We start from the raw sequence: 19,359 nt of genomic DNA on the forward strand, positions 1-19,359 counted from the left end.
AATAACGATTACTTACAATTATTTTATTTTATTTTTTAAAAATTTTGTTACAACTTGAATAACCAGATATTCGAATTTTTATAACTAAAGTAATTTCGGTGGATATCCTAACCGTATTATAAATTCAAATTTATATCGAAAATATAAGCGGGCAACCCAGATATGAATCCGGGTAAACTATATTATTAGAAATTAATAATAATGTTAGATAGCTAGCTAGCAAGCTAATTATTTAAACACGAGAAGTACATGTATAACTAACGTGTCCATAAAATATGACAAGTAACATGCATGTTATAACTTATGTAAGTATTTTATATTTCCCTGACTGCAAGATCATCTATATAATTGAATCATGTTAATTAAAGTAGTCTATGATCATATGAGTCTCTCTCTCTCTCTCTCTCTCTCTCTATATATATATATATGTATATATATATATATATAATATAAATGCTTGTGATCATAGTATTCTCATCATGTCTTGGTCTATGTATGTTTCTTAGAATTTACGATATCGACATGTTTCATGTATCGTATTATACCCACTGTTTGTGTCGGTGTTTGTGCTTTCAACTGCACCGATAGAAAAAATGCACCCATATAACAATTAATAAAAATTAGGCTCGGAAGGTAATCGAGGTTGCTTCTGAAATTATTGCAATATTTATAATTTTTTTTATAATGTTAAATTAAAGTTAAACGATATATATCTAACGTCAAGCTTAATTTGCTGAATATTGAAAAAATATTAATCACTCCAGCATAAATGTTTGTTTTTTTTACCAATTTTTTTCTCGCAAAAATATCATTTTTGTCTTAAAAAAAACATTTATACTCTAGTGAGTATTCAATTTATAAGTCATTTTTATTTAAGGGTAACATAGTCTTTTAGTTTTCTTATTGCCATTTTTAGTCTTTTATGATTTATCCCATAGACTTCCTAAATGTTATTGGCCGATTATATAAAAACTGATTATTATTTTTTATAAATGATCAATCTTTTCTAGTCACTAATATAGAAATAAAGGAGAGCGATAAATTATAAAATCAAGGTGTTCTACCAATTATAAGATCAAGGTGCATGACTCCAATACGTAAAATATTTAATTAGTCGGGTGAAGTATAGAATTAGGGTTTGAATTCGAGATCTCTACTATGATATTACGTGAAATCATCATTTGTTCAAAAAGCAAATCGATAAGAATACGTAAATTTTACTATTTATATTTATGTCTTAATAATCTTAATTAACAAAAATATTTATTTATTTAGTAAATCTAATTATTGGTAAACCTTGAATAGATAGATATACGAGTAGTTGTATTCAAAATCAAATCTTACATGATCACAAACAAGTTGAATAGAGTAAAATATAAAACCAGAATAATAAGATACGTGTGATCTTAAGTACTACTCGGATCGGATTTGCTTTTGCCAGCTTTTGTGGAGAACAATATAAAGGAAGGGAGAAATTGTTAATCTAGCTTAGGAATAATTAATGTCTGTTTTTCTATCAATGCTTTGCATCTTTGGCACCTTAAGCAATCCGGTGTTCCCCACAAAGAATATATGATTTGTTCTTTCTTAATGAATGTTAATTAGTTTGTTGCGTTTGAATGTTAAGATGGATTGAGTTGAATTGTGAATAATATCATTTTGTAAGTTTCATTGAGATGAGTTAGTTTGGATCAACAACCAAACACAGCTAAAAAAACTTAGAGTAATAATACATATATAATTATTTTACAACTCATTTTTAAACAACTAATAAAATCATGCTGCTCTATTAAAAATAAAATTTAATATTACAAAACTACATTTTACGTAATGTTGTAAAATAATTGTAAGGTTATCATTTTCCAAAAAGCTATGTTATTAATTAACTTAGAAAAATCTTGAAAAAAAGAAGGAAGGAACAAAGTATATATCAAAGTATAATCTTAAAAAGTCCACCCTAGGAAAGAGGAATCCGAAGATTGCTTGACCGTGTAAATCAGCTGCATGCTCAATTTTCGGGTTGACATAAATCAGCTGCACTAATTAGAATCTGGAATAAAGAAAAGAGTAATTCTATATATAATTATGAAGTACGTAAATGTCGTGTAATCATTTTGAAAAATAGTAGAATCTATTATTAAAAAAAATGAAGTCTATTATTAAAAAATTATTATTATTTTTTATATAGATCTTATATTTTATTTAATTTTTTTAAAGTGATTATGCAGCAATTATACAATTCATAATTATAACTATACTTCTTTCAAAAGCTATCTTTATTTTGACTTTTGATTCCTTGACTTTTGAAAAAATTAAATTATTTTTTAGGACGAAATCATTACAATTAGCAATTTCCTGCATGGTATCGAGAGGAATCGAAAGAAATAGCTAACGTTATAATTAAAATATTTTTAAATAATTAGGACTTGTTTGCATAAATAATTTTAACTCATCTCATATAATTATTATAAATTTTTACATAAAATATAATAAATAATTCAATTTTTTTAAATATTAAAAAATAATATTTTATTCAACTTTTAATTTTTATTTTAATATTTTATCTGTGTAATCAAACACGGCCAATAACTATTATATTCCAAATAATATTGGATCTCATATCACAAACCTCTCGTGGTCATCCGAAGTGGTTTCATTGAATAAACAATGGAATAGGGCCCGTTTGTTTTCAGAGATGAGATGAGATGAGATGAGATTAAAGTTAAAAAGTTGAATAAAATAATGTTAGAATATATTTTTTAATATTATTTTTATTTTAAAATTTGAAAAAGTTGAATTTTTTATTTTATTTTTTGTGAAGATTTAAGAAAGTTGTAATTATGAGATAAGATGAGATAAGATGTTTTTCGAAAACAAACAAGGCCTAAAGCGAAATGTGCATGAGTATTTCTTTATTGAACAGAACAAACAGAGCCATTGTGACAATCGATCTTTAAATTATTCGATCTCACTTTTTGTTCAAACTGTGATCGAATTTATGTTGGTGTGATTTCAGGACACCAAAGGGCCAAAATACGAGTAAGTTCCTTTCACGAGTCCATGTCAAGGTTCCTCTAATAAATAAATAAATAATAATAATAATTAGCATAGTGGTGTGGATAAGCATCATAAGCTTAGGCGCTCAACCCCCTTTTTAGGCTTAAAATCAGAGAACGTGGAGGAGAGCAAGAACAAACCAATTACAATGGAGTTATGTGTGTGTTTGCCTGTCCCCCGCTTGCATCATAAGACCCCATACTAGATTTCTTATACATAACTTTATAGCCCGACACCTGTCCATTATCATTAATCTACATATTATACTTTGAACTATGCTTCATATGACAATATAATAATTAGGAGTGACCCTTTTGTCACCTTTTCTCTTTTTGAAGGGTTATAATGTCCGAATGAGATGTTATTCCTTTCTTCTTCTTCTTCTTCTTTTTTTTTTTTTTTTTTTTTTTTAACAAAAACAAAAAAAATTATACGGTTCAATTTAAAAAAAGATATAAATATTAAAAAAAAATTACGTAAGATTTAGATTAAATGAAGAGAGATAAATGATCTAAATCGGACAAAAAGATGAGATGATTTCTGTCATGATTGGAGATGAGTAAGCAGGACAAATCAATTATTGAGTTTCAAGGTTTGATTAAACTATACTAAAAATGAGTCTTGAGGATAAGAACTTAAGAAATTAGGAATGTTTGAATAATTGATACATGCAAGCGAGTAATTAAAATAGAAGCCTGTAAAACAACATATCTTACTTAAGAGACCATTGAGAAATTGGTCCGATAAGGCTGAAATTGAGAAATAATCATCAGAGAGAGAGAGAGAGACAGAGTTGTGTTGAGACTTGACCCTATACAACCTCCAATGGACATGGCAGGGAATGGGATTTCCCCCCACCATCCCCTTAAACCTGGAATGCTTTTTCTGTCGTCACTGCAGAGTGAAGACAACTAGTCTTTTCCCACGCACACACAAAAAAGAGACAAAAAATTCTTTAAAAATTAAGCCATCATATTAAATTACTTCGACAGAACCTCCTTGTATTGGTCCTTGGTTGGGGCTAGTGATATTCATGCAGACACACACCATCTACAGATCCACTCGACCCCTTAGCCTCCTCTGCACAAATTAGACACCCCATTTGCGTCTGATTATAAAATATATAACACCTTTATTTTCAGTTTTTAAAAAAAAAAAAATCTATTGAGCCATTATTCATTTTCATACTTTATACTTATAATTTTTTTTTTTATAAAATATAAAGATATTTTTCATAAGATGTAAAGTGTAAATAGTAAATAATAACTTATATATAATTAATTTTTTTTTTTACTCATCTTGGGTTTGGCGTTGTTTATGTTGGTTTGTAGGATACCCTACAAAAATCATTTTAATATTATTATTAAAAATCAAACCCCAGCTTAGGTTTAAGAGTAGTTTATTTTAGGTGGGGGTACCTTAAAATAACATTGGAAATGAAGCATTTTGGGTTGGAATCCATGTGAGGACTATAATGGGGAAATGGGGAAGGAAAGATTTTATGCCTTTTAAGTTAGTGGAGGATGCCCTTCCCTGTTGCTTACATGTAAGCAAGCATGTATTAGGCTGAAGGACGGATCAAAGTGTGAGGAGGAGAGGCTGAGAGCGACTTTGGTCCCCAAAGGTAGTACGAGTTCTGACTATCTTTTGACTCCCATTTTGAGGCTTTTTATGCCGTTGGATCTTTATGATTACGACTTTTTTTTCCTGATGGGTTATGTGCAGACCTACTGGACCCTCATTTCCCTCCTCTTTTTTCTAGTTCCTCAGCAGAAGGGACAACTTTCCTGCAGAAGTCTCCATTGGAGACGTGACATGTTCACACATGCCCTAACCACCCACATTTTCTTCTTTGTATCAAGCAGGTAGATTAGGTTTCAACCAAGCATTGAGCCAAAACTAAACATAATTTCGATTTGGAGTTCCAAAAGTTTTTGTTTGAGTTCTAGCTTACATAGTCATTACGAGCTGTAAATTGATAAATTTTGTACAAATTTTTTGTAAAAAAATAAGTCTCACTAATAAATAATATTTTTTTTACACTTTTTAAAGGTTGAATCTACTTTTTTTATAAAGACTTATACGAGATTTGTCTATTTAAAATTTATACAAATCATTTTTCATATATATTTATTAGATATATCTACCTATTAATTTAAGAGTCATTCTATTTATAAGTAAGTGAGAGAGTACACTATCTATATCATTGATGTTGCACGATTTGATTTGCAAAAATTAAATTTATAAACATTTTTTTACAAATCAAATCCTACCATATAATTTTTCTCATTTTAATTTGATATAGTTTAAGGTTTTGAGTTGGATATTTTAAAACGGTACCAAGATCTATAATTAAAGTTCAATCCTTCAAATGATTTCGAAAGGAATTCTACACTCAAATATCGTAGTCTTTAGTCCAATCCCATTTATTTAGGTCTAGACGTGTCAATTGATTGTTAACAGTATTATATTATAACCAAAATAATAAAAATATCGTAATTTTTTGAACAGTATCAATTTGTGACCAATGAAGCAAAGATCCATAGCCCTTAGTTTTTCAATTTGCAATGAATTAGCTCAAGGGGTAATGAAGTCAAAGTCCATGCTACTTAATTTTAATTAGCCAGTTGTGACCAAATTATTGATGGATTTAGTTCTGTGCGGTACGGGCATAGGCAGTTCGTGTTATTATATCATTACAGAGGTAAATTAATTTCTTCCAAGAAAGAGCAAAATAAACCCAAATAAAAATAAATAAAATGCATATAATAAAGTAGGAAATAAGGAAACCGTTAAGCGAAAACAGCAAATATTTTTTTAATTTTTTATTTAATTGTAAAGTACTAAAACTGCAAATCATTTGGTAAAATCAAAATTATAAATTGATATAGTTTTATATGATACATTAGATCTATTTTATGATAAAAAAATAATTTTATAATTTGACGTACCACATCAAATTATATCAGTTTATGAGTTTACGTTTATAAAAATTCCTTTGTAGCTAAAAATTTTCTCTTTTTATTATAATAAAAACATAAACAACAAGAAAATGTTATTAGATGTGATGAGCTTTTTCCAAAAAATGGGAAGCTTTTTCCTATCTGCGAGAAAAATATATTCTCATTTATTAGGTCATTAAATATTGATTTGTTTAGGTCGGAATTGAATTTGAATAAACTGGAATTCAATTCTTAATTAGGATTGATTTTGTAATTATTGTTAAAACTGGTCCAAATCTATTGGTGAGTTTGATATACAAACATCATTTGTTTTTACAGAAATTATGATATATCTTCAGTTAAGATCAACCATTCAGATTCTGCCACATGTTTTATTTTCATCGATCTTAAAAGGATCAAAACTTAATCAGGGATGTAGAGGCGTGGGTATTGTTGGGAACGATGTGGTGAGGGCTATTAAGTCTTTCTCTGCTTCAGGATGCTGATTGTCATAATTTGACAGATTTTTTTTTTAATTTTTATTTAAGAAAGAAACGGTATTCTAATTCTATAGATGTCATAATTTGATAGTTTAAGATAACAGGATACAAAAACTCTATGTGTAGTATTTTTTATATATTTTATTGATGTGATTGGTTGTATTATTTTTTTTAATATAAAATAATTATTTTAGTCAATCACATCAGTAAAATACATAAAAAATATGTAAAAATAATTGTATGTAACAGAACTCAACAGATATCGATGGTTTCAAAATGTAAGTTTTCCTTAATTTCAGTTTGTTCAACATGGTCCAGTTCTATTATGTTTAGTATAATGCACGTGCGAATAATGCCAAGTGTCAACAGCTCTTGATGTACAGAAAATTAACAACAGTTTATAGAACTATGATTTTCTCTTAGAAACCACATAAATACCTAAAAGATTACGAGTTCTTTAACTACTTTAATCTAGTCACATACATGTTTGGAAAGGAGCATTAATATTGTAGATTAATCGAGATATTTTAGAGTTCATATTTGAATTACAATGTTTTTATGAGGAGAAAAATAGTAAAAAAAATGTGAGTTGTAAATAGTCATTGATTATTTAATATTACAAAGTTGTAATTAATATTTTGAATAAAGAAATAAATGAAGGAAAAATCAAATACATACATATTCCTACAAAGTAATGTTAGTTATAGTAGTAGAGTCTGCAAATCACGTGTATTCATTTTGGAAAAGTTGAAGTTTGTCATTAAAAAATATTTTTTTTATATAGATTTTAGTTTTATCCATTTTTTTCAAAGAGAACACGTGAAATTTACATATTATAAAACTACAAATATTATTTATCTTCCTATAAATCTTTCTCCCTCCCTCCCTTCTTTTTAACCCTGAAAAGATCACTAGTCATAGAGCTCTATAAAAGAGGTTAAATTAACTTGAACGCATATCGTTTTTACACACTCTAAGGTTGTGTTTGGTTGTTGAAACAACTCAATTAATCTCAAACCAATTATTGATGGAACCCACTACTTTTTCATTTCTATAAAAAAGTTAAATTTATTTCAACCTACTTTATACATTTCAACTAAAAAAGTTGAACTCATCTTAACTAAAAAAGTTAAACCTATCTCTATGATACCCACAAAATATTATTATTCACAACTCAACTCATCACAACAACCAAACGTAGCCATGATGCTTTCTCATAACGTACTGTAACCCTTCCATTTGAGCTTCTCATAAAATTAGGGTTTATGGGTCATGCATGCTTTTTTTTTAGGGGTGGTAGTCGTTGTTAGGGTTTCATATGTGATAGAATCCCATATAGTATTGAATTAAGGTTTTGTTTGGATGTTAAGAGTATTTTAGATCATTTGTTGATAACAATGAAATAATTTATGAATAGTAATAAATAGTAATTAACTGTTTATGAATTGTAGTGAAGTAGGTTGAGAATGTCTAAAAATAATTGTGTTTCCAAATCTAAGTAATCTAAGACCATATGAAGGCATGCCATGATCAGCATGATGTAATTAGCAAATGCATGTTGTCACAAAATTATTATCGTACACTAAGATCATGCGCTTGTAAATTATTATATATCTCACCTCAGATTGGAAGATGTTTCTTTTCGTTAAAGATATACTCTAGTTTTTGAAAGACGCGACGTCTTTGATCTAAGGCCGCGAAAAAGCAAAGAAACATCAATTTTATTGTGCACAATATAGCCAAATCGATTGCTTCCAATTTGATTTCGAACTCTCTCCAACCCGAATAAATTCCTTGATTTTATGGCTTATGGCTTTGGGTTGTATCAAATTATTCAGAAGAAAAACAAAAAGGGAAATGCTTTGTGTCTCAAGGATTCCTACCCACAATGGGTCCCGATTCAATTTTTTTTTTCTTTACTTAATAATTAAGGAAGTGTTTTTGAATGATGTTGTGTTTTTTTTTTTAAAAATGTTTAAGGATATCAAAAAAATGTATAAAAAAAAGAAGAAGAAAGACATTTAGCCTTATCGGGAGAATTTGTATTGCTAAGTTTGGCCATGGTACTATTGCTTGCTTGAGGGGAAATGGAGTTGCTAGTTTTCTCTGTGCATTTCATGAGGATGTGGAATATAATTATTATGAGTCCACCAACAAACAATACGACGATTAAACATAATTAGTAGTTGAACTAAGATTAATCAGGACGAATTTGATATTCTTTCAGTCAAATGGAGGTTGATGACTCTACAGGAAAACCAACTCATGTGTTCAGTACTAGTACTACGCAGTGGACCAACTGCATTTAATATTGCTAATGTGCTGTACTGGGTGTATGTAAATATATATATATATATATATATATATATATATATATATATATATATGTATGCAAAGAGGAAAGGAAAATGCGATGTGGGTGCTGGAACAAAGATGGGTGAGATCAAATTTTTCTCTGAATTTGTCTTTACTCATAGAATATATGCTCATTTTCCTCAAAGTTTGGTTGGGCTGATAATCTCTAGCATCCATGCAATTTCTCTGGAGGGACTCCAAGTTCTGATTGCCAATTGGACAACATTTTATAAGGGACATTTGTATCGTTTCCATTCATTCTTTTGCATTTTTTCTGATGCTCAGGGGCTGAATATAATCATGATCTGATTTTCTTTTCTAGTTTTTGTTTGTGGGGTAGAACAATGGATGTTTTTTTGTTTCAGAATTTGTTGGGCAGTGTTGTTAGTGGTGGGATTTCTGGTAATGGAAACATTTTCTAGAGGAATTTTGATGTTATTTTTATATCCATGAACCAATGCTGTTCAACCCTTGGTAGTGTTGATGATGAGCTTAGCAAGTTTGTTGGCCCTCCACTAGAAACATATATGTCTTATTATGGTGCTCAAATATCCAATTAAGCTCTGATCATATTATTTTCCTAGGAGTTGGACCAATTAAGGTCGTCTGATCATAAGTTGTAAGCTGCATAGGTCTGAACCAAGTTGGTTTGGTTTTTCCAGTAGACTGAAGAATTCATGAATTACAAAATGTTTAAAAAGTCAGAAGAGTGTACATCATGGCGTAGAATTGCAGATCAAGTATGCTCAGCAGGATCTTTCCAAGGCATATTCTCAAAATTTGAAGATTTGATTATGCAAAACTTGTAAGAAAAGCACATGATCATGCTTCAGCTTTCAGAGCCCCCCTTATAAAAGTCATGTCCTCAATGATAACCTAATCTATTGTTATTACCATAGGATGATAAAAAATAAAAAAGAAAACTGGTCATGTGCTGATAGATAGGCATTTTCTTGCAACTCTGGTTCAGTCCCCAGTCCTGTGGATGGATGGATGGTTTAGCAAAATATTTAGATGAAATTTTCTGAATTTTTCGAGTCTTCATGACAGTTCGTTGACAGGACAGTATTTTCTACAGAAATTGATACATCTCAAGCCCAAAAAGCATAACAATAACAGTAACAAAAGAGATGATATATAAGAGTAAATAAAGTTGCAAAATAAAGTTGCAGAAGACCTAACATCAAAAGCTTATTCATTACTCGATGGTATTGATCGGCAGTCAGTACAGTAATCAGAATCAAGCTAGTGGGTAGGTTAGTTTAATCTGGTGCTACTCTATCAACAAATAGAATCGCAGGAGCAACTTCAACCAGCCAAAATTTTCTCTTTAAGAAAGAGTACGTTCTTGACAAGCCCTTTTTTTGTGGGCACGTTGCAAAGGTTGGCTTGCTAAAGTAGAACCTGCTGGTACGCAATTCTCTTTGGTAGTATTTAACTCTCTTGCTTAGAAATAATTGGTAGAATGTGACATTCCATGATTCCATCAATTGAGAGAAAGCAAAAGGATGCCCCACACGACAATGGCTAGAGCGCGGCTGTGCTCGTTAGAAAGGGCTACATGCCTTGCCCGTGTAGTTTCATCTGATGACATTGTTCTTATTATTTGCTAGTTTTTTTTTTTTTTTTCTTTGGACAAAGGGTTGTGTTGGAGTTTCATTTTTCTCGAAATTTTTTATATTATAACTTTTGCTGGATCAAAATGGCTTGTCGATAGAAGTTTTTAAAATCTGGAGGAAATGATCCCGGGGGGATGTCTTATTGTTGTTGTAACTATGCTTTGCACAAATCACCCCATCACAGCTTTGCCGAGTCATCCTTGTAGTTTTTCTGATTCCAAAATCCAAAAGGCAAGACTTTGAAGTCAAATTCCATGAACTGTCCCCAGACATTTTCCCGGAAATAATGAGATGTTGGGACCCTCGTTGACTAATCACTTTAAGTTCTGGCGCATTTTTGGACACAAAATAAGAACTCTAGCAGTGAATTTAACAGGATCCAATCAACTATATACCTGTGGTAAAAGATACACCGATCAAATCTATTTTTTCTGTCCTTGTAGTTTTGACAATTTTTTCTCTGGAAAACTTGCAGAGATGATCTTCATTAGCTATAATATATTTTTATTCTTGAGATAAGTATCAGGTTTCTAATCCACAAGCCCATTAGATATGCAGACAAGCCCATATAATGGGACAAACTTCTTATTCACTGAAATAATCTCTAGATCTTAACCATCGAAATGATCATTATAAAGATTGGTCAATTGGCAACATTGCCTTCAAGAATCATTACACCATGCTTGATTCCAACACTAACATCGCCTTCTTTATGATTAGCACAACTTCAACATCTCAAAATTATGATTGTCGTACTGGTTGAAAGTTGAAGGGAAAAGACAAAGATTTAACTTTATTTAGGGTGTGAAGGGGGCAAAGACAACCACCGAATTTTGCCAAAGCCAAATGAGTTAGAGAGAGAGAGAGAGAGAGAGAGCTGCAGAAAGTAGAAAATTTGGATCAGTCAACCTTTGGATGGATGCACCATCATGTCATCAATCAGATATTATAAACACATACTAAAACAGATATATGCTAACGAAACTCCCTAACAACATGTCTATATGTTTCGGCTTTCAATTGTTTTCAGTTATAAGTCACATATATTAAGCTATTTGCATGGTACCTTCATTAATATTTTCAGAGGCAGGGTATTGACATACCAACATTACGTGCTTTTCTTCACGTTTGGGACAGTGTCGATTGTGACATCAGGCTCCAAGTTCTGAGCGAGTAGTAGAAATATATCAACATGAAACACATTAAGAAACCAGTGGAATTATATAAAAGCAGGCACAAGAATGCGAGAAAGAGATATTAGAGGACTAATAATTAAGATTACATCTTGGTCAATAGTTGGATGCAACCAGCCAGTGGTGATTGCTTTTATGGTCGCTATAGCCTCCAGTCCACCGGCAGCCCCAAGGCAATGTCCGCAATGTCCGCAATGTCCGATCAATGACTGAAAAAATAAAAAACGATGGTTAATTAGTACTTTATGTTGTAGTTACACCATGTAAAATGGTGAAAGATTATCTCATTGAAATTCCTAAACTGGTTTTGTGTGGTGTTGGCTTTAGGTTTCTTGCCTTGGTCCCGTTCCTCTTAATCTCCGGCGAGGCCTTAAAGACATTAATATTGCATTAACCTCAGCAATATCCCCTGACAATTTAGATAGGAAAATTCTATACATCATAATACCATCCTACTAAGTAAGATGTGACACATTCATCACCATTAGATGATAATTTATTATCACCATTAGATGATCATCCAATAAATGATCATTCAATAGTGATGAATGTGCCACATCTTACTTAATAGAATAAGAGTGTAGTATATAGCATTACTCATTTAGATATTGCATGAGCATTCACATAGTTCACCTGAAAATCATAAATTCAGAATTTTTGTCACATTCTATTTTGGTCTTGTAAACGGTGTCTGTCTCTCCAGATAAATATGATGGCAAGTTTAGCCTTGAGATCAATGACTAGTTTTACCTCTTCAGGGGAAACTCCAGCATCTTCTAAACTCTTTGTTATGCAATATGAAACTGCAAGGCCATCTGAATCAGGATCAGTTATTTGATAAGCATCGCATGTTATAGCACCTCTTAAATACTAGGCATATATTTTAGCTCCTCTTCTCATTGCGCTCACCAAGCTCTGCATAATCCTTTTAGTCTACAAAATTAAGTTTTCTTAGAAGCATTAAAATTATAAAAACCATTGTTAGGACAGGAAGAAAATAGAGAACCAGAGTCATGTTATAGTTAAAGACCAGTAGATTTTGTAACTATACCAGCACTCCAGATCCTTCTCCCATAACAAAACCGTCACGATCTTTGTCTCTTTGTCTGGAAGCTTTCTGGGGTTCATCATTTCTCTGAGAAAGAGCCCGGCATGCGATGAACCCACCAATCCCAACAGGGCAGACTGCAGCCTCAGTCCCACCAGCAACCATGATATCTACCTCACGTTTCTATGGCCAACAATGCTGACCCCATGTTGGTGATGGAATAAGGAACGATGAACGGCGGGATTTTGTTATATCCCTTGTGATTAGAGCTTCCATTCCATTGCTGAAAGATTTCATGCCTCCAAGGCCTGTTCCTATTAGCACTCCAATTTTTGTCCTGTCCATCTGCAGGCATGAAAACGTGAAAATTCTTAATGCTTGATGTGCAAACTGGAAAAGCTACACAATGTGCTACTTATGAAATCTGACTGACTTTTTGAAAATTTCAGTTCCAAGATTGGCATCTTCAAGAGCCCTCTCCCCAGCAACTAAACAGTACCGCCAGGAATCATCAAGCCGGCGATCATTCTTCCTATCAATGTAGCCTTCAGAAGATAAATCATGAATCCGACCGGATGGAGTATTTCGAAGCATCAAACCTGTCAATTAGGTGAATCCCACACTCTCCCTCCAAAAGTTTGTTACAGAATGTATCGATCTCACTGCCAAAAATCGATACAAGGCCCAATCCCGTTATGATAACACGTTTTTTGGGATCTTTTTCTCGTTTGGTAGCTGAAGCTGCTAAAGCCATGGCCTTGATTGCTCTGCATTTTGGAGCTGGGAATGGGAAATCAAAATCAAGCTACCATTAGCCTAAATAATGCCTCATAAACAGTCAATGCTGTATTAAATCAGTAGAGAACATATCGGCCATAAAAGAAGAAAAGTAGGAAACTTTAGCTTGATTAGCACAGTAGATATAGCAACAAGTGATTTCTGTAAAGAATACCAAAGAAAGAAGAACAGAAAAAAACCGTGCTTTATTATGATTTAATAGGAGACAAAGTGGAGGGTGAAAAGAACATATAACTATAACAGCTCTCAGACTCAAGAAGACAGAAGTTCACCTTACAAAAAATACGGAAACACGATATAGTAAGAAAGGGAAAGAGAGAAAAAGAACTAAAAGTTACAATGTTCATGGAAAGGTAAGGTTGGAAGCCAAAGCAGTTCCTTTTTTAGCTTCTTCCTTCGAGTTTTCCTTGCTCAGTAAACTTCGTTGATTCTTAACAAACATTGTAATATCCAAGCAAACATTTACAAAAACTGGGGAATGATATATGGGCGCTGACCCTGAGTAGAAATGAGAACCAACTTGACCTCGGCCTCCTCGAAGCAGTTTGCATATTGTCCCCTGGCCTAAGGCCATTGAGTTGAACCATAGAAATCCCATTATCTACTGATAATCTAGCTCTAAAGAGCGCCCCAGAAGGAACATTACCAGCAATGGCTGCCATCTCTCTCTCTCTCTCTCTGATTACTCTCGTTTCTCTAAAAGAGGTCGGGTTAGATAGATATAAAGAAAGTGAGAGAGCCTTGGGTTGTCAGGGAACTTATGTGTTGTTGGTTTTGTAAATATTTGCGATGGAGAGTCCGATATTGATTCTTGCTTCCTTGTTTAGGCAATGCTGTTAGAATTGCACCTTGAGAGAAGAAAAAATGAGAAAGGAAATCGAGAGAGCAACTGAGGCCAAAAATATTTTGACACTTTTCATTGAATTATCTTCTGCATTACACACTGTCCCTTTATATATTATACAAAACATATGGGTACAAAGGTAAAGGAAAGAGGAAAAGAAGACAGCTAAGTTTCTATTCCTAGTATACAAACAATTCTACAAAATGTACATAAATGGTAGAGCAGCAGCAGCATCATCCTAAAGTATGCTGCAGGTTCCTTATGCTTTATCATGGAGGCTGCTGATTCTGCCTTTGCAGTGTGGTGGCTACATGTTCCTCTGTTGCAGTGTTGACAGAGTAGCCTTTTTGTAGCAGCAGCAGAGTTGTATTCCTTCTTCATGGTCCTTAGATTATTCGAGTTTTGTGAAATGCTACCGATTTTTTCTTCCTTTTCGGGCAACGAAACAACTGCTTGAATGCAGACTGCAGTGAGACTGCCCTTTGTGGCCACTGTTGGATGGCCTAACTCTATGCTTTTCAACACTATTCGAAGATATTGTATCCTAATCAACAGTTTATCTATTTACTACAAAATATTGTAATATTTTAGTGTATTTTTATTGAATAATTATTTTTATTTTATTCAAACTTATTCTCTTGTTTTAAAATTATTGGATTTTAATTGGATTATTTTTTAGGATTTTTTAATTGGTGAAAATTAATTTTTATGTGCTTCTTAATATTTATTTATTGTTGTGCATTTAAATTGTTTTTCATATTTAATTAATTACTGTGAGATTTAATTATTTCAATTTGACTTTACCATTACGTTTAAATTATTTTATTTAACTTGAGGTTTTGAAATCATTTCCGTTGAATCATTTTTGTGACTCAAGTTATGAGGATTAGACCTCATTTCTTTCTCTGCATTTTCTCTTTCCTCTTTTCTTTTTCTTCTTTCTTTTCTTTTTCTTTTCCTGGTCTCCCTTCCCGCGCGCGTCCAGCTCCCTCTCTCTCTCTCCGTCCGTTCTTCTCCTCCCCAGCCCGCCGCCGTGCGCCGGCAGTGGCCTGCACCGCCCAGCCCAGCAGCTCCCCCACCGGCCGGCGACCAACCCCCATCAATTTCAGCCTCCCTTGAGCCGCCGTGAGCCTCTACGCACGGCTGGAAGCCGCGGCACTCTTTCTGCCGCTGCGCCGCCGTCGCACCACCATTGGCCACCATCTTCACACTACTTCATCCTCGACCTCTTGGCAACCCATTGGACCCAACCCCAGCTTCGATCCGCCACGGGTGAAGCTCCACCATCTATATTTCCGATTTGGGTATTTTGGTCTTCTACCGCCCATTGCGCCGCCACCCACGGCAAACCACCACCACCACTAGCTTCACCGACCTCCCTAGGCCCTACTCTATCAAATTTGAGTCTTCGTTTGTCACCGTTGAAAAGTGGGTATCTGTGACCCACGGCCACAGTGTATTTTACACTGTTCGACAGCTATTTTTCCACTTCGAGCGCACCCGTGATCCTCGAAAAATTATTATATAGCATTGTAAGTATTTCTCCAAAGAACTTTCGTAATTTAAATGTATTTTTGCACTAACCCATTTCACTGTATTTTTAGCATGCCGGACTGAGTTCGAGGAGTTCGGAAGTCGGATGGATTTGTGATTGGAGTTGTTTGGTTGGTTTGGTTTATCTGATTTGGTTGTTGATGAGTTGTTTTGATTGGATTTGTTGGGATTGGTTTTGGATGGATGTTGGATCAGTGTTGGTGCATGTTCATATCATTATTTATGCATGATCATGTTTGTAAAGAAAACTGGGTTTTCGTATATTGCATTCATGCTCATGTGTTTATAAAAACTGGGTTTTCATGTGAGAATGGATTTTGGGTGCGTGTGTAACACGACCCCAAGCCGAGATGGGGTATTAACTCGGTGGAGCTCCTCTGGTTATTCGGGAGCGGAATATACTGAGTAACGTCCCCTGGATTGTCGCCGGGGGACAATGGGATCGGACGAGATGGTCTCGTGCCGACTCCGTGGTTCTTCTGCTGGCGGGGACTAGAGGATGTCTGGCCACGTACGCGCTGGGTGCGGAACTGGGCATCGCTCGTTGCGTAGTGTGGGTGCTTGGCCATTTACGCGCCGGGCGCGGAACTGAGCACCGCTACGAAGCCAGGACGTGCGGATGGTCCATAGGGGAGGTCATGGTGCATATGGAATTAATGCATGGTGCATATGGAATTAATGCACTATTTTCTGGGAAAATAGTGTGAGTTGGATTTCTGGGTAAATCATTTTCTCGGAAAATGTTTTACTGATATTTTGGGCCAAAATGGAATTTTGGCGTGTGTTGGAAAATTATCATTTTCGGAAAAAATGATGTCTTGTGGAAAAATGCATATTTCATCATGTGCATACATGTTAGTTGCATTTAATGTATTTTATATTACGTTGTTATTTGGGGTCATACTTACCTGCGATACCATTTTGTGGTAACGTAAATTTTGATGCAGATGAGGAGGAGGAGGGCGAGCCTGAGGAGACGGCTCCGCCTGAGGAGTGATCTGGGATCACTCGTTTGTTTATTTGAAACTATTGTAATATATTTTTATGGATGACTGTATAACTGCTATTTAAATTTTTACTGATGTTTGATTGTAAATAAATTCTGGTACTTAGTTGACTATCCGCTGCATTATTTTATTTGTACATTGTTGCATGTACACACACTGGCACTTCGTTGGGATGTGTGACCGTGTTGTCACCATCCTGGCGTCTCGATCCCTGTGTATTTATGTAAGGGGGATTGGGGGCGCTACAGGTGGTATCAGAGCAGTTCGGCTCTGGGTAAAACCACACATCCCTTAGGATAGTACCAGAAAATTATTTTTGTTATTTTAAAATAATAAAATTTTTGTTTAAGTGGTGTAAGTTAAGTTATTTATTTTATATTATGAGTTTATTGCTTTTTTATTTTATGTTAATTGATGTTATTTGATTTATTTTATTTTATTGCTTTAATTAGTGTTTACCTTTGGTTGAGTATGGTTTTATTGGCTTTATTTATTTTATTGTATAATAATTCTGTTGTTTATTTATTTTATTGTATAATAATTTTGTTGTTTATTTATTTTATTGTATAATAATTTTGGTGTTTATTTATTTTATTGTATAATAATTTTGTTGTTTATTTATTTTATTGTATGTCATTTTAATTTAATTGTTTTATTTTATGGCGGATTACTTTATTGTTTTATTTATTTCATTGTGAACTACTTCATTGGTTTTATGCATTTTGTCATATGTTATTTTATTTATGAAATTTTATTTTATTTTGTTTTGTTCGAAATTGAAAGGCGGGTTAAGGGTTATGTTATGACAGGAAGATGGTACGACTGAGAAGGCCATTGTTAGGCTTAAACATTGGTATTGTAGGCCTGAACTCTTGGTGATTGGTTGTTTTAATATCAAGGCTTGAACATCAAGGTCTGAGTGAACTCTTTGGAATAGGTACTCAAGTTGCTGCTAAGGAGGGGAATAGTTTTTAATTGCTTAGAATAATTGAGGTTTTAGGTTCTGTAGAATTTATGTAGTGAGTCTATGGGTAGGAGGTTGTAAGTTCAACGAATGTCAATGTTAGATTTATCAGAAGTTCATCTAAGGTTTGTGGCCCCATAATTTTTAGGAAATAAGTTAATGGGATTTAAGCTGGTAGGTTCAACAAGCAATTAAGGGATTACTTAGATTAAAAGTTTTTGATCTTGCCGACCTCGATAAGCAATTTGATAACATTTGGAGTTTTAGAATTTACAAGTTTTATAAGGCGAATGTTTTAGATTTAAGATCATCGATCTTGAGGATTTCAGGAAATGATTTATATCTGGGTTAAGGTTTTAGAATTGCAGAGTTGAAGGGCTGAATTAAAATAGGATTGATGAGAGTTGAGTTACTGATATGAGAATATTTTTTTCAGGCGAGAATTTTCTTGGAGATGGAAGGTAATGATGATCACTTGCACATTTGGAGCATTTTTGGTTTTGGTAGGTGTGGAAGAGGAGTCGACACAATAGTAGTAATTCAAGAGACCTTGGCTTGGAGTTTTTGGTGAGTTGATCGAAGTGTGCAATTGAAGTGGGTTACTCAATGAATCATGGTTGGGAATAGTTATTGTGATTATCTTCAAGAATTAATTGTGACTTGAGGTCACCTAGGAATTTAAATTTTTGAGGCTATACTTTCTTTTGGAATTTGAGCATCTAGTTGGTTGAATGAAAGATATTGTTATTTAACTTGAAGAGAGATTGATGGGATGTCATGTATGGTGTATGATAAGATCTTTGAAGTTGAAGCTTAGGCATCAACAGTGGATAATATGATCAAGTATGTGGGTTAATAAAGCATTAGGATCCTTGGGTGTTGTGCAATAGCTTTTGGTGGATTGAATATTTGAGCAGTATGGCTTGCCTTGAGGTTTAATAGTGATGTACTATTGAAGGAACTAATTGTGTTAATACTAGCTTATTGGAGTAGAAATAGGTGGGCGAGTTACCAAGATGGTTTCGATAATGTTTTGGTGTACTCAATGGTGGTTCGTAGTGAGTTTAGTCACCGCTAGATCAGATGTTCAAAATGTAGATGATGAGCTTTCGGGTTTAGGTTGTTAGGTAGAAGTCTCTAGGCACTCTTTTTGATTCGCTAGGTTGGAATTGAGTCTTTTAAAGTATGTTTCTTATCTTAGAGGAAATGAGTGTATTTTGGGTTGAGGTTGCTTATTTTCAATTTGGGATGCTGAGGTTGTTTGATATTGGGTTTCTGTCTTTGATCATGGATGTATTTTATAGAATTTGATTTTGATCAAGGCAGCAGAAATTAATTGAGGAATTTGAGTTATAACTCGTGGTTTTGGGAGAGAGAGTATTTTTCTACCAAATTGTGATAAGAGTTTTGGTTAGTAGGAATGGAGCCACCTTGTACTCGATGGTGTTAGTTTCATGAGGACGTAAGTTTTATGCATG

The 19,359-nt window shown here is 33.5% G+C and overlaps 1 long non-coding RNA gene across 3 annotated transcripts; it reads right to left on the bottom strand.

Annotated features, from left to right (window-relative positions):
• Positions 1–12,196: 12,196 nt before the first annotated feature.
• Positions 12,197–14,313, bottom strand: LOC121236509. 3 transcript variants are annotated; one of them, XR_005934786.1, is made up of 5 exons: positions 14,010–14,313; positions 13,667–13,784; positions 13,148–13,481; positions 12,718–13,059; positions 12,197–12,599 (listed from the first exon to the last, which is right to left on the bottom strand). It is a non-coding gene; the product is annotated as an uncharacterized LOC121236509 (long non-coding RNA). The 3 variants fall into 3 exon arrangements; XR_005934784.1 differs by having other exon boundaries at positions 13,148–13,494; XR_005934785.1 differs by having other exon boundaries at positions 12,197–12,299; positions 12,417–12,599; positions 13,148–13,784.
• Positions 14,314–19,359: the final 5,046 nt, after the last annotated feature.

This window comes from Juglans microcarpa x Juglans regia, chromosome 6S (assembly GCF_004785595.1).
Source record: "Juglans microcarpa x Juglans regia isolate MS1-56 chromosome 6S, Jm3101_v1.0, whole genome shotgun sequence".
In the NCBI taxonomy this organism is placed as follows: domain Eukaryota; kingdom Viridiplantae; phylum Streptophyta; class Magnoliopsida; order Fagales; family Juglandaceae; genus Juglans; species Juglans microcarpa x Juglans regia.